The sequence below is a fragment of the Rattus norvegicus genome, chromosome 11, assembly GCF_021556685.1.
Source record: "Rattus norvegicus strain SHRSP/BbbUtx chromosome 11, alternate assembly SHRSP_T2T, whole genome shotgun sequence".
NCBI classification, from domain to species: Eukaryota; Metazoa; Chordata; class Mammalia; order Rodentia; family Muridae; genus Rattus; species Rattus norvegicus.
Genome location: NC_141544.1, coordinates 19,797,775 through 19,819,275, shown reverse-complemented (window position 1 = coordinate 19,819,275; position 21,501 = coordinate 19,797,775).

The following is a 21,501-nucleotide window of genomic DNA, read 5'->3' as shown; positions in this document are numbered from 1 at the left end:
CAGGCTGACTGAGCAGAGGCCTGACTGTTTCTGCTGGATCATGTCTCCACTGTTGATTCATGATTCCTGAACCATTTGAACCAGACTCTTGGTATCCTGACAATGGAATATCGCCCCAAAGAACTACTTCTAAATAGGTATGCATACCCATGACTCATTTATCATCTTTTCTCCCTTATCTTTGGAGAGTTGGCTAGAAGAAGACCCTGTACATAGCTTAAGTCCAAGTGGATGAAGGACCTCCACATCAAACCAGATACACTCAAAGTAATAGAAGAAGAAGTGGGGAAGCATCTCAACACCTGGGCACTGAGAAAGTTTCCTGAACAAAACACCAATGGCTTATGCTCTAAGATCAAGAATCAAAAAATGGGATTCATAAATCTGCAAAGCGTCTGTAAGGCAAAGGACACTGTTGTTAGGACAAAACGACAACCAACAGATTGGGAAAAGATCTTTACCAATCCTACAACTGATAGAGGGCTTATATGCAAAATATACAAAGAACTCAAAAAGTTAGACCAAAGGGAGACAAATAACCCTATTAAAAATGGGGTTCAGAGCTAAACAAAGAATTCACAGCTGAGGAATGCTGAATGGCTGAGAAATACCTAAAGAAATGTTCAACATCTTTAGTCATAAGGGAAATGCAAATCAAAACAACCCTGAGATTTCACCTCACACCAGTGAGAATGGCTAAGATCAAAAACTCAGGTGACAGCAAATGCTGGCGAGGATGCGGAGAAAGAGGAACACTCCTCCATTGTTGGTGGGATTGCAGACTGGTACAACCATTCTGGAAATCAGTCTGGAGGTTCCTCAGAAAATTGGACATTGAACTACCTGAGGACCCAGCTACACCTCTCTTGTGCATATACCCAAAAGATGCCCCAACATATAACAAAGACACATGCTCCACTATGTTCATAGCAGCCTTACTAATAATAGCCAGAAGCTGTAAAGAACCCAGATGCCCTTCAGCACAGGAATGGATACAGAAAATGTGGTACATCTACACAATGGAATATTACTCAGCTATCAAAAACAATGCCTTTATGAAATTCATAGGCAAATGGTTGGAACTGGAAAATATCATCCTGAGTGAGGTAACCCAATCACAGGAAAACACACATGGTATACACTCATTGATAAGTGAATATTAGCCCAAGTGTTTGAATTACCCTAGATGCACAGAACACATGAAACTCAAGAAGGATGAACAAAATGTGAATGCTTCACTCCTTCTTTAAAAGGGGAACAAGAATACCCTTGGTAGGGAATAGGGAGGCAAAGTTTAGAACAGAGGCAGAAGGAACACCCATTCAGAGCCTGCCCCACATGTGGCCCATACATATACAGCCACCAAACTAGATAAGATGGATGAAGCAAAGAAGTGCAGTCTGGCAGGAACCAGATGTAGATCTCTCCTGAGAGACACAGCCAGAATACAGCAAATACATAGACAAATGCCATCATTAAACCACTGAACTGAGAATAGGACCCCCGTTGAAGGAATCAGAGAAAGGACTGAAAGAGCTTGAAGGGGCTTGAGACCCCATATGAACAACAATGCCAATCAACCAGAGCTTCCAGGGACTAAGCCACTACCTAAAGACTATACATGGACTGACCCTGGGCTCCAACCTCATAGGTAGCAATGAATAGCCTAGTAAGGGCACCAGTGGAAGGGGAAGCCCTTGGTCCTGCCAAGACTGAACCCGCAGTGAACGTGATTGTTGGGGGGAGGGCGGTAATGGGGGGAGGCTGGGAAGGGGAACACCCATAAAGAAGGAGAAGGGGAAGCGGTTAGGGGGATGTTGGCTGGGAAATCGGGAAGGGGAATAACAATCGAAATGTAAATAAGAAATACTCAAGTTAATAAAGATGAAAACAAAACAAAAAAAAAGAGTTTGGTAACCCTTATTGAAGTCGATTTTTAAGAATGTAATGCTATATACTATATACAATTTATATAAAACTATAAAATCTGGGAGCATCATGAATTTTAAACTAAACATATTAATAAATCTGTGAAGTAGAATATCTTTCCTGTCCTACGGCTCATGGTACTCAGAAAGAGGCCACATGGAACAGTACTTTTCCTCCGCTTGCCTTCTTCACCATCGGCCTCCAGTGCTTTAACATGTAGTTATCATGGCCATAATGGTCTTTTATCCTAACTCAAATACATTTTTACTTTATATAAATTATGCATTTCCAGTAAATTTTCGATGGCCTTGGAGCCTATCCTTTAGCTTGTAGTCTCTAGAAGAGACATATGATACATCTATCCTACCTTAATATGCATTCTCATTTATGATTTGTTTTTACCTTTTTCATTTTTAATATATTTTAATTTTATCAACAATATAGTTCTTTTTAAAATGAGCCAGAAGTTTTATTAAATACAAGATACAGTAGAGAAGTGCCTCTTTATTTTGCACCTGGACATGTAAATACAACAGTTGTTCATAGGGAATATATAGCTTAATACATAATCTTCATGAAATCTCATATTATGGCCACTTTAAAAAAATTTCTGGCCACTTCACATTCTTGTACCAAAACATTCTTTTCTTCCATTCTTGAAATAAATTCTGTCTCTCTTTGTTTTCAGAACTATTTTTACTTTATGCATTAAAGTTCAAGTCATTTAGATGGAAGATTTTTGTCAACTCTCTGCTTGATAATCTAATCAAGACCAAACTTACTAAACATGACTGATGTGTTATATAAAGAAGATAGGTAGGTTTGATTGGTATTGAAAGTTGTATATTTTAGCATATGGACTTACCTACTCCAAACTAAAACATTTCTTTAGCTATTGTAGACTAAAATCCCCTCTTCAGCTCCATGTTTTCCTATCGGAACATATAATTCATTCACAGCACTAGATAGACATCCTGGTGGAAAATTGACTATCAACACAATCTTAATATTTTCTGTATTCTGTTCATATCATTGCTGCATGCTCAACTTGAAATCTTTGAATTGAATCTGAGCTCCTGAAAGTTTATCTATAACGTTTACTCAGGTTACATATTTGTGGGTTAAGCTTTTTCCATAATCATGATTTGTGAGTCTGGACAATACTAGATAGTGGAATAAGAATTGCCTAAGAGACCAAAAGGTGGATACTTCAGTCCTTCTTAGGAGGCAGAACAAAAGATTCATGGGAGAAAATATAGGGACAAAGAGTGGAGCAGAGACTAAAGGGAAGACCATTCAGAGACAGCCACACCTGGGGATCCATCCCATATGCAGCCACCAAACCCACTCACTATTACTGATGCCAAGAAGTATTTACTGACAGGAGCCTGATATGGATGTTTGAGGAAAGGCTCTGCAAGAGCCTTACTGATACAGTTGAGGATGCTTTCAGGTAACCATTAGATTGAGCAAGGGAGAAAGTACTGAAGGAGGTGAAGGGGTTTACAACCCCATAGGAAGAACAACAATATCAGAAAATACCAGAAACCCCAGAGATCCCAGGGACTAAACCACTAACCACAGAGTACACATTGAGAGACCTATGGCTCTAGCTGCATATGTAGCAGCAGAGGATGGAATTGTCTGGCATCTATAGGAGGAGAAGCACTTGGTCCTATCAAGGCTGTATAGAGTACTGCCATGCCTTTGAGGTGGGAGTGGGTGTGTGGGAGGGGGAACATCTTCATAGAAGCAAAAGAAGAGGGGATGGGAGAGGGAGGAACTAGGAAAAGGGATAACATTTGAAATGTAAATGCATAAAATATTAAATAAAATACTTAAGAAAAATGGCAAAGAGAAACCTAGGTCAAAGCATGAAGCAGAAGTAAAAGACTTAGGTAAGAAGAATTTCTCAAAGGGTTCCAAACCCTAACCATCAACGTGATCCATTATATAAACAAACTGAAAGAACAGAACCACATGATCATTTCATTAGATGCTGAGAAAGCATTTGACAAAATTCAACACCCCTTCATGATAAAAGTCCTGGAAAGAATAGGAATTCAAGGCCCATACCTAAACATAGTAAAAGCCATATACAGCAAACCAGTTGCTAACATTAAACTAAATGGAGAGAAACTTGAAGCAATCCCACTAAAATCAGGGACTAGACAAGGCTGCCCACTCTCTCCCTACTTATTCAATATAGTTCTTGAAGTTCTAACCAGAGCAATCAGACAACAAAAGGAGATCAAGGGGATACAGATCGGAAAAGAAGAGGTCAAAATATCACTATTTGCAGATGACATGATAGTATATTTAAGTGATCCCAAAAGTTCCACCAGAGAACTACTAAAGCTGATAAACAACTTCAGCAAAGTGGCTGGGTATAAAATTAACTCAAATAAATCAGTTGCCTTCCTCTATACAAAAGAGAAACAAGCCGAGAAAGAAATTAGGGAAACGACACCCTTCATAATAGACCCAAATAAAATAAAGTACCTCGGTGTGACTTTAACCAAGCAAGTAAAAGATCTGTACAAAAAGAACTTCAAGACACTGAGGAAAGAAATTGAAGAAGACCTCAGAAGATGGAAAGATCTCCCATGCTCATGGATTGGCAGGATTAATATAGTAAAAATGGCCATTTTACCAAAAGCAATCTACAGATTCAATGCAATCCCCATCAAAATACCAATCCAATTCTTCAAAGAGTTAGACAGAACAATTTGCAAATTCATCTGGAATAACAAAAAACCCAGGATAGCTAAAGCTATCCTCAACAATAAAAGGACTTCAGGGGGAATCACTATCCCTGAACTCAAGCAGTATTACAGAGCAATAGTGATAAAAACTGCATGGTATTGGTACAGAGACAGACAGATAGACCAATGGAATAGAATTGAAGACCCAGAAATGAACCCACACACCTATGGTCACTTGATTTTTGACAAAGGAGCCAAAACCATCCAATGGAAAAAAGATAGCATTTTCAGCAAATGGTGCTGGTTCAACTGGAGGGCAACATGTAGAAGAATGCAGATCGATCCATGCTTATCACCCTGTACAAAGCTTAAGTCCAAGTGGATCAAGGACCTCCACATCAAACCAGACACACTCAAACTAATAGAAGAAAAACTAGGGAAGCATCTGGAACACATGGGCACTGGAAAAAATTTCCTGAACAAAACACCAATGGCTCATGCTCTAAGATCAAGAATCGACAAATGGGATCTCATAAAACTGCAAAGCTTCTGTAAGGCAAAGGACACTGTGGTTAGGATAAAACGGCAACCAACAGATTGGGAATAGATCTTTACCAATTCTACAACAGATAGAGGCCTTATATCCAAAATATACAAAGAACTCAAGAAGTTAGACCGCAGGGAAACAAATAACCCTATTAAAAAATGGGGTTCAGAGCTAAACAAAGAATTCACAGCTGAGGAATGCCGAATGGCTGAGAACCACCTAAAGAAATGTTCAACATCTTTAGTCATAAGGGAAATGCAAATCAAAACAACCCTGAGATTTCACCTCACACCAGTGAGAATGGCTAAGATCAAAAACTCAGGTGACAGCAGATGCTGGCGAGGATGTGGAGAAAGAGGAACACTCCTCCATTGTTGGTGGGATTGCAGACTGGTAAAACCATTCTGGAAATCAGTCTGGAGGTTCCTCAGAAAACTGGACATTGAACTGCCTGAGGATCCAGCTATACCTCTCTTGGGCATATACCCAAAAGATGCCTCAACATATAAAAGAGACACGTGCTCCACTATGTTCATCGCAGCCTTATTTATAATAGCCAGAAACTGGAAAGAACCCAGATGCCCTTCAACAGAGGAATGGATACAGAAAATGTGGTACATCTACACAATGGAATATTACTCAGTTATCAAAAACAACGAGTTTATGAAATTCGTAGGCAAATGGTTGGAACTGGAAAATATCATCCTGAGTGAGCTAACCCAATCACAGAAAGACATACATGGTATGCACTCATTGATAAGTGGCTATTAGCCCAAATGCTTGAATTACCCTAGATCCCTAGAACAAACGAAACTCAAGACGGATGATCAAAATGTGAATGCTTCACTCCTTCTTTAAATGAGGAAAAAGAATACCCTTGGCTGGGAAGGGAGAGGCAAAGATTAAAACAGAGACTGAAGGAACACCCATTCAGAGCCTGCCCCACAGGTGGCCCATACATATACAGCCACCCAATTGGACAAGATGGATGAAGCAAAGAAGTGCAGACCGACAGGAGCCGGATGTAGATCGCTCCTGAGAGACCCAGCCAGAATACAGCAAATACAGAGGCGAATGCCAGCAGCAAACCACTGAACTGAGAATAGGTCCCCCGTTGAAGGAATCAGAGAAAGAACTGGAAGAGCTTGAAGGGGCTCGAGACCCCAAAAGTACAACAATGTCAAGCAACCAGAGTTTCCAGGGACTAAGCCACTACCTAAATACTATACATGGACTGACCCTGGACTCTGACCCCATAGGTAGCAATGCATATCCTAATAAGAGCACCAGTGGAAGGGGAAGCCCTGGGTCCTGCTAAGACTGAACCCCCAGTGAACTAGTCTATGGGGGGAGGGCAGCAATGGGGGGAGGGTTGGGAGGGGGACGCCCATAAGGAAGGGGAGGGGGGAGGGGGATGTTTGCCCGGAAACTGGGAAAGGGAATAACACTTGAAATGTATATAAGAAATACTCAAGTTAATAAAAAAAAAAAAAAAAGAGTTTCAAGAAAGTGAGTCACTGGGGTTGGCGGTTTCGCTCAGTGGTAGAGCGCTTGCCTAGCAAGCACAAGGCCCTGGGCTCTATCCTCAGCTCAGAAAAAAAAAAAAGTGAGTCACTTAAAATTTCCTGTAATTTTTTTCAAAAGAATGATTTGTGTCTTGCCTAACAGTGTTAACATATATACATGGAGGTGATGATTATCGAAAGTTTAGAAGAATCAAAAAGTCACATTAAAAGTATTAGAAAATTTGGCAAAAGACACAAGAGGAGTGTCTTTTTAGGGCACTGAGGTATAAGTATGTAGGCAGATGGAGGAGCACCCTCATAAAAGCAGGGGTAAAGGGGGAGGGATGGTGGACTGATGGAGGGAACAGGGAAGGGGGACATGTGTAATGTAAATAAATAAAATAACCAATAAAAATGAAACAATAAAACAAATAAATACCAGAGACAGAAAGTAGGAAATGGAAAAGCATACATAAATCTTGATTTGTTTTAGAGTAAGTTGAAAGAAAAGAACAAATTGAATTCTTTGAGTCATGAAAATTTATCTTTTAATTTAAATTACAAATTAATTTTTCCGAGCCTAAAGGCACTTGAAGATTACACAAATCCTTATGAATATTTTCAATTTTATTAATTATAAGACACAACTGGAATCTCTAAGAAAGCTGTGTATGTGAATTACCTGCTAATTTAAATTGTGCTACTACTTAAAATAATAATGCATGTTTTCCATACATTCACAGAAGAATATCTTGAAAATACTACTGGTGGAGCTTGCACATTGCTTTTCATAATTCAAATGTAGGATGTAAGGTTTTTCTATTCAATGTATATCTATTTATAAGCAAATATTTGATAAAACAGGAAACAGTTTCTTTATTGATCACTTCGTCCTTATTGCTGAATACATGATCTTTTAGTTATACATATTAAATAACAAGAGAAGGGTGTCATGCAGTGAGATACAATATATATATATATATTATAAATTATTGATTTCAGATCCTGTTTATCTAGGTATAATTTGTGTTACACAATTTAGATTTGCAAGTTAATTCTCAATGAAGTCACACAGAGTATTTCCCACACTGAAACCCCAGAGAAATCAGGAAGTATTTGTGTGGTCTACAACCATCATCTCTATTCCCCAGAAAGAGGTTTTATGGTAGAATTCATTTTTACTGTCTTTTCAAGGATATGAGATTGCCTGAATTGCTAGCTGCAGGGATCCCAGTAATTTTTCTCATACACTGGCACTGCTAAATTCATACCCTACACAGGAAAAAACTTTCATAAAATAAAGGGATAGCGAGGATTTCAAACTCACAGAGAAGAAAGACATTTGTTTTAATTGTGTTTTGGTTTGTGCTATAATAAAAATCATCGCTATTGCTATGTGACATGTACACAATAAATAGGTTTCCAGAAGGATTAACTGTCTTAGCCTCACTTCAACTATTTTTTCAAAATCCATTTATTTTTCGAATAATAGAAACCAATAGCAAATATTTATAGAATAATTTGACTTCGTTGCTATTTCTAAAATTATCTTTAATATCCTCAAAATTTTTCTAATATATACCTTAGTATTTAAGTATAATTTGATGATAATTCAAGCTTTTGCAAATCATTTGTCATTAAAGTATAAATTATGCTTCTCTCAGAAGTTGTAACATGAGTATTTACTTTTTTTAGTATTCATTCTATTCAAATTGGAAAGCAGAAAAGGTGTAATAAAATTGCTAGATATATCAGGCCATGTACATTATAGAACTGCTTCCAAATGAATCAGCTGAATTTCAAAAAAGTAAATGGTAACTTTAATTTTTTAACCTATTTTTAATGATAGTTCATAAATGCTTTAATTTCTCTCGTAACTGACTACTCACCAAAGGTAATGGGAAAGAAAGGATATGGGGGAAAGTGGACCTGCTTAAAAAAGTTCCTTGAAGCAGTTCTCCTCTGTGTTGTCTGGAAATCAGTAGATCATTTCAAAGGTTAGCAGGCAGTGGCAGCTCAATCCACTAGCAAACCCTTTAAGGACACACCAGCAGTTCAGTTTGGTAGAGGAGGCTTAGCAATAGCTGTGACAGGACTTAGTAGACACAGTCATGGTCTCAGCCTCGGCTTGTGTCAATAGGAGGACCAGTAGGAGAAGTTCTTGGCTATTCCTCTCTCAGGGAAGAGATCAATGAAGACTCAAGACTCACAAGAACCGCTTAGTTAGCTGTTCTAGCAAGCAAAGCTCTGTCACCATCACTCTTTAGAGTCCTATTTGTACCCTTCAAATATCACATGTCCTCCATGTCACTAGTGAGAGTACATGCCTTACCTCAGCACGTGTATTTAATCAGTCTGTGCATTTAGAAGCTACAAGAGTCTTTAGCACAGCACCAGAAGGTTTTTTGATTTGTTTTGTTTTGTTTCGTTTTTTTTTTCTTTTTGGTGTCTTCCCTTCTATAGAGTCTTTACAAATGTAGGTCTACTGTACAATGTAAGGTGGACCAATATATGTGTTTTGTTAGAAAGGAATCTTTTATCATGTTCTTTCATATGCTTGTTTTAGCAGAACATCTCTTGAGTGTCTGCTTCAGAAAAATGTTTCTTTACATGTCTGCCTGAGACTTTTACAGCTCTGTCCATTTTTATGCATTTGCCCTAGCAAAACATCTGACTTTATAAAGAACCTGTCTGTATGTTCCTATAGTCCAGGTGAAATACTAGGAAGCATGAACCAAGAAAAACCCAAACGCAACACAAATCATATATAATAAGTACATTACTTTTCAACATTTTATTCTAAAAACATATTGAGCATTAACTTATGTGGTAAAGGTTTTACTAACATAAAATGTAATTTATCAAAAGCATTATTGTCCCTGATTAATTCACTGATTTGCTAATTCTGCAAAGATAAAATTAAATTCTCATATATATATATATATATATATATACGTATATATATAGAGAGAGATAGATTTGTTCACTGCCATACATGTAAATTTATGTATATATACATATATACAAATATTTATACATATAAACATACATATATATGTATGTATGCAATAATATAAATATGGTTATCAAACTGAAAGTGCCAAGTTGGACTGTGGACTGTTTTCTGTGATGGTAACTTAGAAAGGCTGGAGGAAGGACTGGGAGTTGTGAAATTATTATAATGTTATTACAGTTGATAGCATTTTTTAAAAAGAAAAAATAAAAGACTTACACCTTGTACTTACACCTTTTATTTCAAAACTACATAATGTGATTATAGAAAAATAAACAATGTATTTTATGCGATAAACTTATTGATATGCAACATTTTCAGGACAATTTAATTTTAACCTTAAGTGACGGATGTTAAAAGTAGTTGTAGAATTTTAAGTCTCTATTAATAGTTTGAGACATGAAAATGTGCCTACCTGCTGTCAATATAATATCTTCAATAAATGCTAATACGTTCTTTCAAATTTTATTTTATCATTGCTAGACAGTATGGATTTTCTTCAATTATTAATTGTCATCTCTTAGGTTTAGGATTGTAAAGAAGTAATTCTACATTTCAGTTTTTTTGTTTTTTTGTTTTTTGTTTTTTGTTTTTTTCAGAGCTGGAGACCGAACCCAGGGCCTTGTGCTTGCTAGGCAAGTGCTCTACCACTGAGCTAAATCCCCAACCCCTTGATTTGTTGGGTTTTTTTTTGTTTGTTTGTTTTTTAATTCTATATTTCAGATATCAATTATATCAATTGATTCTAAAAGAATCAAGCTAGAATTTCAAAAATTTTCAAATATTCTTGTTATGCCAAATTCTGTTGTAAAGGTGCTTATGTTTTGAGGACTTCACACTGCAGTAGTTTTCCTCCCACTGAGCATTTATTACATAAACCAAAAACTTAACTTTCAGATAAGTTACATAGTCTTATCACATTTGGAGAAAATTAATTTATAATTGTAAATAAAATTAGGATAAACATGAATGTAACTTTTATTTGTCATATGTAATTGTCATCTAAGAGTCTTACTGCTGAATAATCTCACTATTTCCAGTTCTTTCTGAACTCTGCCTGACTGGCTAAACTCAGCTAATGTGGCTCAAAACTCCTCTCCAAGCTGACTGATTCAAACTAGCTTTTCTCAGCTTATCACTGAATTGCTCTGGTTGGCTTCAAATTAACTCTGGCAATTGCTTCTAATGTTCTGGCATCTTATTCTCTGTCTTCAACTGCTTCTATAGAAATCAATCATGAAGGTACTCAACTCTACTGAACCACACTCACTCAACTGAACTTCACAGAACTCAAGTCCATTAAACTGAATTCCACTATATTGCCTAAATTTAACTGAAATATTTTTCGATTAGACATTACATTCAAAGTAGGGCTGCTTCCTTCTACACTAATCTTACCTAAATTGTTTAGGATTGAAGGTGAGTACTAAGGACATGTCTATATTGAAACCAAGATATTTAAATGTGTATGGCACGTGTGGATTCCAGCTGGATCTCAGACCTAAAAGGTCTTTGTATATGATCCCTTTCCAGAGCATTCGTGTTACTAGATTAACATTCCTCTTCACATCAATTCATAAGTTGCCTGGTTTTTTTCACTTAGTATTAGGAAAAGGGTATATTCTGACAGTCAAGTTATTCTACAATAAAATCGCATTCACATCTGGATAGGTTCTATCTCATAGTCAGCTTAAAAATAATCTGTTATTGGTTGGTTGTTCCCTCCTTGTGTGTGTGCTCCCATTGAAATAGTATATCTTGCAGGGGGCTTAAAATTGTCATTTAAAGAGTTTATGGCTTGTTTAGTATTTACCTTTCTTTTTTGGTAGCATGAAGAATAATTTCTGTACAAGATCACAGGTGTGAAGGTGTGAAGGATCTAGGTAGGTACTAGTCATAACGAAGGGGGGGATAATTAAAGAGAAAGAAATGACAAAAAGGCTAATTTTTAATTTGAAAGATGAAAATTTCCTAGACCCACATGTTCTATATCACATAAACCTATTTGCAAATCATGTGATTTATCAATTTCACATGGCTTAGATTGACCAAGATAACTGTCAAAATTAGTCTGGCTTGGAAGATTGATTCATTAACCCAAAGTATTCCGAAGTACAAGCATTAAGATTTAGAATGTTCATCAAGATAGAATTATTGTAATCATATTGATTTGAAGATATTCCAGAAACATCTTGCTAATCATTAGGTTTATATTAGATTTAAATATTTTAAAAGCAACTACTGAACTTTAAGTTGGAACATTTACATATTACAATAATGAGGAACTGGAAAAATTGTGGTTCTTTTTTGACCTTTTGAACTCCTGCTGAGTAAAACATAATGAGGTAATGAGAATGAGGCTAGCAGCAGACTCAGTGGACACATAATTCTTATTTTCAAAACCTGTTCTTATATATTGCATATTCAAATGACTTATGCTTATAGCATTATGATAGGGATTTGATTCCTTGGGGACCAATAGTCAAATGATTCATTTCTCCATCCAATACAAAATCCATGGACAATTAATTTAAGTTCTTTCTCTACCTAGGAGTGCATGAATAAAACTTCATAATTTAATGTAATTCACTTACTGCTAGCATACCGAAAGCAATAAGTGTATTTTAAAGGTTTTTCCATTTTCAGCTGATCTAAACTCAGAGCATACATACACTATAATTGTTTTGTCCTTCTAAGTTGTACCACAGTTAATGTTCTTTTGAAAATAAATGTATTTCCTCCTGTAATAGATAGATCTTAAGATGTTAAAGATATAAATCAAGTATATATTTTAGCAATATGTAGAGAGACGTTTAATCAAATTATGACTTAAGTAATTATCAGAGAAAAATATCACCAAATAGATCCTCAAACTTTAAACCTTACTACAAGCTATAAGCTATTTTAAATGAAGGTGTAGTTCCTGTAGATGGAATAAAAATAGATAACGAAGTAGTGTCTAGGACTGATGCTTACCCACACATTTAATCAAAATTATAGTGGAAGTTAGTTTATTCAAGAAAATGTTCACCTCTTTTGTTAATCATCTTTACTTCCATATATGAATGAAATTTCTAGATGTAATAGATAATTTGTGAAATTTTAAATTTCATTATTTATGTAGTCTCTTTATTTTAACTATAGGTATTTTTGTTTATACTGTCATTTAAGTATTTATTCTATTTATGTTTTCCCTCATTGAAAATAGAATTTTTTTACATGCAATATATCCTGGTTACAGTTTCTGTCTCTTTATTCCTTCCAAGTCATTTCTACTTCTAGTCCCATTGGAACCCATCCCCTTTGTCTTTCTCATTAGCAAAACAACAAACAAACAAACAAACAAAAAACAGGCTTCTATAGGACAAGGATTAAATAATATACATTAAGATGAAACGTGTTTGATACATGTCAAAATAGGACAAAACAAACAGAAGAGAAGGAACCCAAGAATAAGCAAAAAATCAGATATAGATACAGAGATCCATATGTTTGTATACTCAGAAGTCCTCTAAAAACACAAAACTGAAAGCTCCAATGTATGTCCAAAGAACCGGTACAGTAAAAAAGAGAAAACACACACACACACACACACACACACATACATACACACGCACACACATGCACACACACACATACATACACACGCACACACACACACGCACACACACACACGCACACACACACTCACACACACATACACACGCACACACATACACACACACATGCACACACAGATACATACACACACACACATACATACACACACATATATATACACACGTACATATATATGCATATATATGTGCATATATATATGTATACATATAAAATTAGAGTAAAATAAAAATGTAAGAAGAAAATTAAATAAAATTTTGAAACATTATAAACAAAGGTCTGGCAAAACATTATGAGATAAGAACCTTCAAAGATACTTTTACTTTTGGCTGTTTACTAAAAAACAGGCAGCCTACATTTAACCTACCTTAGTAGTTTGTTTCTCCAGAGACATTCTCTTAGAGAAAACTAGTTTTCATTTCCATGTGTTTATCAATTTTATATAACTTGTGGCTGGAAAATAGGGTAGTTTCCATCCTCCTTTCAGTCCCAGGAGAGCATCTGGTGCATACCTGGACAAGCCACGTTCATATTGCCACAGTGTGAATGAGTTCAATATTCTTCATTAACAGAACCATGTTTCTTTGGTGTTCATCATCCTCTCTAGGTCTTATGATCTGTAGGCCTCCGGTCTACTAAGTTGCCTGTTTTCAGCACATCCCCTTGGAATATACAAGGGAATAAAGACAGTATCTTCCACAAACATAGGTGGTCAAGATCAAAGAGATCTATATTTAACATCCTAAAGAAAACTCAGCCTAAAATAGATCAAAGACTTGATAAAACAATATACACTTAAGAAGAGCAAGTGAGATATAGCCTTGACGTCAATGTCACAGGAAATTACTTTCTGAATAGAACACTGTTGGGAACATGGATGAATTGAATGGGACCTCATGAAACTGAGAAGCTTCTGCACACCAGAAGCTTCAAATCGTTCAAATAAACAGCACTCTATGAAACAGGATGATATTACCAACTAAATGTCTGGGAGAAGTCTGATGTCCAAAATCTATAAATATCTCAAAAAAATTAGATATCAAGAAACAAATAACACAATTAAAATGGCATACACATCCACACAGAGAATTCTCAGTAGTGAGAGATCAAGTGTCTGAGAAACACTAAAAGAAAGGCATACACATCCACAGTGAAGGCTCAAGTGTCTGAGAAACACTAAAAGAAAGGTCCAACAGCTTTATTTACCGAGGAGATGCAAATCAAAACCACTCTGAGAATTCAACTCACAGTTTCAGAATGGCTAAGATAATTAGGTCAAGGACAGATCATGTTGGCAAGGATGTGGAGCAAGGGGACTTATACAATCCCTATGGAAAATCATCTCCCATATATTTGAGCTTTCTTAGCCTTAACCAAAATCGTGAGGGACACTTCAGCTTCAAACAAAGAAACTTTCTCAACCACGTTGTTTGCTTATCTATGCATAAAGCCAGAAATAGGGAAAAACCTAGATATTCCTTAACAGAAGAATGGATAAAAATACTGTGGTACATTTACAAAATGGATTATTACTCAGGATTTGTTACCTCTTAGAGAAGGCTGCTCATTTATAGTGAGAGGAAGAAAGGGAATGGGTCTGGATGGAAGACAAGGTGGGAGGGGAATGATGGAGGAAAATTATAATCAGGATTATTTGTATGGAAACATAATGTATTTCTATTAAAAGTGTGGAGGAGTGCTTACATATATTTAACAAATGAAATCATGAAATTCATAGGTAAATGAATGTATCCCGAAACAAATAATATCATCTTAAGTGATATAACATAGACAGTAATGTGAATATTAGCTATCAATGGAACCACGAAAAGGAGGAATACTTAACTATTGGGAAAAAGGACAGGTAAATCTTCCTTAGACCGGGAAATAGAATAGGTAGTTGTGGATGTGCAGGATGGAGTGAAAGAAGAGGTACAAGTTGGGAAGTGAAGAAAAGAGGGAGACAAAGGATGAATTATGAGAAAGATATAAAATTAAGGTCCGCTTGAGGGGCAGTATGGAAACATAATGTAACAGAGGCTTCAAAGACTTCATTAAAATTTTATATATATGAAGGTGGTTTAAGTGAATGTGACAAGTAGCAAAGAGGGAAAAAGAGTCCCAGCTGGAAATCTCTTGTCTTGAAATTAAGCTTCCCATTCCTGGAATGAGTTTCTTCTAACTGTGTTACTGGGCGAAGAGATCCCATGGGAAACTCCAAACAACCCTTCATGTTGTCAGAGCTATAGGTTGCTATCTGCAAACTGACTGTAAGATTTTACTGCTTAAGACAACATCCACACAGCTCATTGAATATCCAAAAGTAGAGATGCTATCAACAAAAAGCTTTCACCCTAAAGTTTAGTGTCTTTGGTGACAGGAAGGTATTCTGTACAGTACTGAACAGAAATTTAAACTGTCCCATCTGCAAAACCTTTGATCAACCATAGTGTCCTGCCTGCATAATATGCTAGTGCAATAATATCCCAAAGCTGCTGAGGGTGAGCAATGTACATGGTATTGGTACAGAGACAGAGAGATAGACCAATGGAATAGAATTTAAGACCCAGAAAAGAACCCACACACCCATGGTCACTTGATTTTTGACAAAGGAGCCAAAACCATCCAATGGAAAAAAGATAGCATTTTCAGCAAATGGTGCTGGTTCAACTGGAGGTCAACATGTAGAAGAATGCAGATCGATCCAGGCTTATCACCCTGTACAAAGCTTAAGTCCAAGTGGATCAAGGACCTCCACATCAAACCAGACACACTCAAACTAAGAGAAGAAAAACTAGGGAAGCATCTGGAACACATGGGCACTGGAAAAAATTTCCTGAACAAAACACCAATGGCTTATGCTCTAAGATCAAGAATCAACAAATGGGATCTCATAAAACTGCAAAGCTTCTGTAAGGCAAAGGACACTGTGGTTAGGACAAAACGGCAACCAACAGATTGGGAAAAGATCTTTACCAATCCTACAACAGATAGAGGCCTTATATCCAAAATATACAAAGAACTCAAGAAGTTAGACCTCAGGGAGACAAATAACCCTATTAAAAAATGGGGTTCAGAGCTAAACAAACAATTCACAGCTGAGGAATGCCGAATGGCTGAGAAACACCTATATGATATGTCTTAAAGTTCATCCCACCGGATGAAATCTACATGATGCTACTGGGTTGACCAGGGACCTCAGAGTAGGCAGAAAAGGTGCTTTTGATAAAACCAAAACTAAAAGAACATAGCAATTACAGGAATCCTTGCAACTAACTTACTGCTATAATCATAGGACAGTGTCTTTCTCAGCCATCATCAACATTTAGTAGATGATGTCAGTTACAGAAACCCTCAGCCAGACAATACCTGGACAGTGAGAGAGTTTGGACAGGAAGTCACCTAAATATAATTCACCAAAGCTTTGGAAACTGAAAACATGATTCCAACTAATGGCATAGTTTTTGCTACCTATATGAAGTAGTCACTTCAAGTTATAATCCTGTCATTTTATGCTATTTTTATTCACGGGATGATACTATGCAGAGTGTTTGATTTGCCTCTAGAAAGCTTGCCACAAAGAACTATTTTTAGTTGTATGCATTGTCAGCTAGACATTGTGTTGAAGGGATATCCACCATAATTATTTCATACTAAAGGGAGTCCAACCGCTGCTCATGAATTCAGTCATCATTATCCCTACTAGACAGTTTTGGCATCCTTAGACTTCAAAGAATAAATTAGAAACACAGATGGATAATCTGGGAAATATTCCATGTGGATATTTTTAAAAGCACAATTCTTATCAAAGACAGATTTATAAGACAGAGCATATAGTTTTAATAAGTATTCTGAATATTAACCACATCATTTTCAAAATCACATTACAATGCCATTTACAAAAATATTTAGTCAATTACTATTTGAGGCCAAATATGCATTTTAAGTTGTTTTTCCATTACCATAATAAAAATCCAGTTAGTTTTACTCAAAATTCATTTATGTTTCTAAGTTCAACAGGCATGTATATTTAAGTCCTTTCTTTTAAGAAAATGCTCACTGTCCTATGTAAATGCCATTTCTCCAAATTTAAAGAGAAATGACATTTCATTTCTCCAAAGTGTTGGTGATTCTTTTTTATGTGTTTCTCAAATCAGAAGTATCTCCTAATCATATGCTTACTTTTTATATCCCTCTTTCAACATTGTTCATTTTTTGAGGTAGTATACATTCTATGGCTATATGTCCATGGCACAGAAACATGTCCAAAAAATTGATGTTTTAGGATGTCACAAAGTTTCCGACATGCTCACTGGTGAAGATAACCGAAATCTGTGTGCACAAATGTTCGATCAGAGATTTGGACAAAAAAAGACTTGCTTTTAAAGTTATAGGAAGAATTCATTAATGATATTTACAAGGGAATTAGTGTGATAGGAGAAGCATACAGGCCATAGCATATAGATCATTGGGTAACAAAATTTTTTTGAGATATAGATTCAAAATCCATTCATTCTAAAACATCACGTTAAAAAATTCAACTAGGGAAATTCTTTACTTTTCCTAATGAAGAGATTTGTTTATTAGTGATTGGGCAATAATTAAATAGTTAGAAACACAACAGAAACAAATATAAATACACACAAGAACACATACACACAGGTTGAATGGAGAGAGAGAGAGAGAGAGAGAGAGAGAGAGAGAGAGAGAGAGAGAGAGAGAAGACATCCAGTTATAAAGGAGATTATAAATTTATAGCTGTTGTGTCTGGTTTATGGTAAAATATTGTCATTAGTTGCAGAAAACATAGGATTAATTAGGATATTTCAAAATATATAAAATATTTTGATGATAATCATTCCATATTCACGTTTAATTCCAGAATTTATTCTTTATATATTTAGAAACATGAAAGACTACTTCTGACATCTACACCCTTCCATGTTGGAATGATAATTAAAAGTGGTAATGATGTTAAATGAAGCAAAACCATCATTCTGAACTACTCACTGGCTATTAATACAGATCGAAAGACTCTGGTGCTATTAATAGTTTTATCACTGCCTACATTGTTAATTTCACAGAGAGAAATGATATCTGTTTCTCCTGAGTGTTGTCAATTTAAAAGCGCAGAAACAATATAGAATCTATAGACTTGCACAAATGATTGGAGCAATTTTGAAATCTCCAGCCAGATTGAGAGACCCCAAAGGATGAGCATACCACCTGCTTCTGCCAGTCTCTGGCTTCCTGTCAGTGCACCCTATGAGAATGAAGCAAGTAAAATGAGAAACTAATACAACTCAAGATGAATGTCTATAATAGCCAGACTCCAGATGTACAACTGAGGCAGAGAAAGGCAAAAAATACAGTAGGTCAAAAGGCAGAGTGTATCAATTCCAGTGTCTTTTATTTTTGTCCCAGTGTCTTTTAAATCAATATTTTTGTACAACTTCTGTGAATGAAATGTTTATAATTATCTTTTCCCATCCTGGGAAAAGATATCATTATCAGATTTTGTTATTTTGATGTACATACTGGCAAATATTAGAAACAAAAGACCACAGCCTAGCCACCATGGATCAAAACAGTGAATTCATGACACATAACAAAAATTTATACCTGAACTAGATTCACCCAGTTGGTGTATCACATTGACCACAAGCTTACTAAGCCAGTACGTTACCACTGATGCTTCTTAAACATGTGTTAGATTAATGTTCTTTCTTAACTGTATGGCCACTAATGCTTATATTATGTAAGGTAAAAGAGATGACTTCTGATAACTCACACAAGTGAGACTAACATATTACTTCCTAAAGAAACAGGCTTTGTAGGCATATATCTGCAATCCCAGAATGTAGGATTTATGGATTTGGGTTAGAAGATTTATGTCATCTTCAGCTATCCTAAGAATTTGAGACTAGGCTAAGTTATATGAATTATCAAATATGATTGTGAGAGTTTGTGTGTATGTGTGTGTTTCTTTCTCTATGTACATATACATTCATACATAAATGATTTAAGAATCTCTTCAAATAAAGGGGATAAAACATAAATTTATGTCATAAAATAGAAATATTAAACCTACCTGTAGGATATGTTTAGGCTTGAAAATTTTTGAGGTTTCGTTTAAAGGCAAGCCAAAATTATCTTCATGATGCTGGCTTCCTTAACTAAATGTCAATTCTTTTTTGGTGCCCTGAAGAGACACTTAAATCTCCAAATGTTCTTCCAAAGTTCAAATGACAAATGTATGCCATCTGCAAACTACAATTAAGGACATTAAAATATATCTCAAAGGTTACTTATCACTTACTCTTAAGAGCTAAGTACTCTTAAGGAAGGAAGAAAAGTGTTTCTTTGAATATAAAACTCGAAGAGTTAGATGATCTCAAAATTAAAAATACGTTTGAATATACTAGGATGCTAGGGCAGCAGGATTCCCAGATTGCCTGGCTTCTAAGCATAGACAGGTGTCTGGAGAAGAAAGAGGATAGGGAAAGACTGATAGAACTGTGGCAATAGACTGATGATTGAGTTGCCGTGCAAGTAAAAGACTGTTTACATACATATTTCATGAATCGCTACAGGCTAAATGTTGTCATTCATGGAAAAAAAAAAAAGCATCCAGAAATGTCCAGAGGCGTGGAAGTCTGCATGCATTTTGACTATTCTTGAATTTTCAAAATACATCTGATAAGTAAGAGAAGCCGTATGTGAAGACCAATAGGGTTTATCTCAACAGTGTAGTTCTGCGAGAGATGATTACTTCTCTTTTGAACCAAAAACAAAACAGTCTGCTCAAACGTTTCCCCTCAAAAGGGTTATAAAAGAGCCTGGAATGTGGTTGACTTAACACAAATTACTTTTAGAGAACACTCTCTCCCAGCAGTTCTCAATTGCCGGTAGCTCCAAGGCAGAGAATGGGATTTTGTCCCCAATTCACCTTTCTATGTTGGAATCTGGGCTTGCACAGGTTTTACTCAAACTGGTGCACCTGTGAAATCACATGCACAGCCCCCCGACAGAGTTCAAAGGATAACGCTATCAGCTGCCATAGCATCCTAGTATGTTCAGTTCATCCAGCAACCTAGTGTCGTTCCCTCTTCCTGCTCCCTCTTCAGTCATCTTGGAACCTTGGGGAGAAGTTGTAGTCTATATGTTCCCTTTAAGGCAGAGCTTTCCACAGTCTCTTATTCTCCAGAGAGTTGCGAGTTGTAGGTCGCTGTGCTAATCAACGTATCCTGAAAATAAACATTTCTCAGCTATAAACTGAATGTCGTACATGGAATCTTAACCCTCAGAACCAACAATGTCTACTTTAAACTATCCATGTATCAGGAGCTTCATGTTGCCTCATGATAACACGCTTCTTATGATCAATTACTGCACTGATCAACTCTATTACCAATATTGAAAAATTACAAAAACTATTTTCCCACCCAAAATTATTTCCATTATTAACATTCACTGTGAACTTGTCTAAAATCATGAGCCAGTGTATTTATATACATTCAAATAAACATAGATCTATATATTTTACAATGAACTAACACATTCTTTATAATATTAGCTGACTTAAATGATATTATCAGCCACAAAGATATGTTACCATGAAACACATTTATTCTAAATATCAGAAATTAGCGTGTTATTTTTGGTCTGGTAAAATGATACAAAAGAGGGCACAGGCCATATATATTATGCGTATTCTACAGTAAGAGACACCTAATCCATGGCAGGGGCACAGAAAGGAGCAATCCAATTAAACTCTGTTTGTTTTTAGCTGTGATCTAGTAAAGCAAAGCACGGGTGAAAACAGTACATAAATTTGCATTTTAAGAGTGTACTATAAAGTTTTAAAGTGTTATCAAACAGGTTTATATTTAGCTATCTTGATAAGCTTTTCTGAAGGGATAAAAGCAAGTTTATTTTGGTTTTAAGGAATAGTAGAATTTTAGGATTCAGCTAAAATTAGGAGACATTATATTATGATAGTGTGAATTTCACTTTGGGCCAACCTCTTAGATTTTAAGTTTTATCTTTCTAAAACACCAGCAATCTGTGACAAAATATTTATGTACACTTTGAAAACCATTTATGAAAGTTTGATCAATAATGATAAAAAAATTATTAACATTCTATCTAAATATCTAGCAAGACCTGAAAAGCCATAAACAG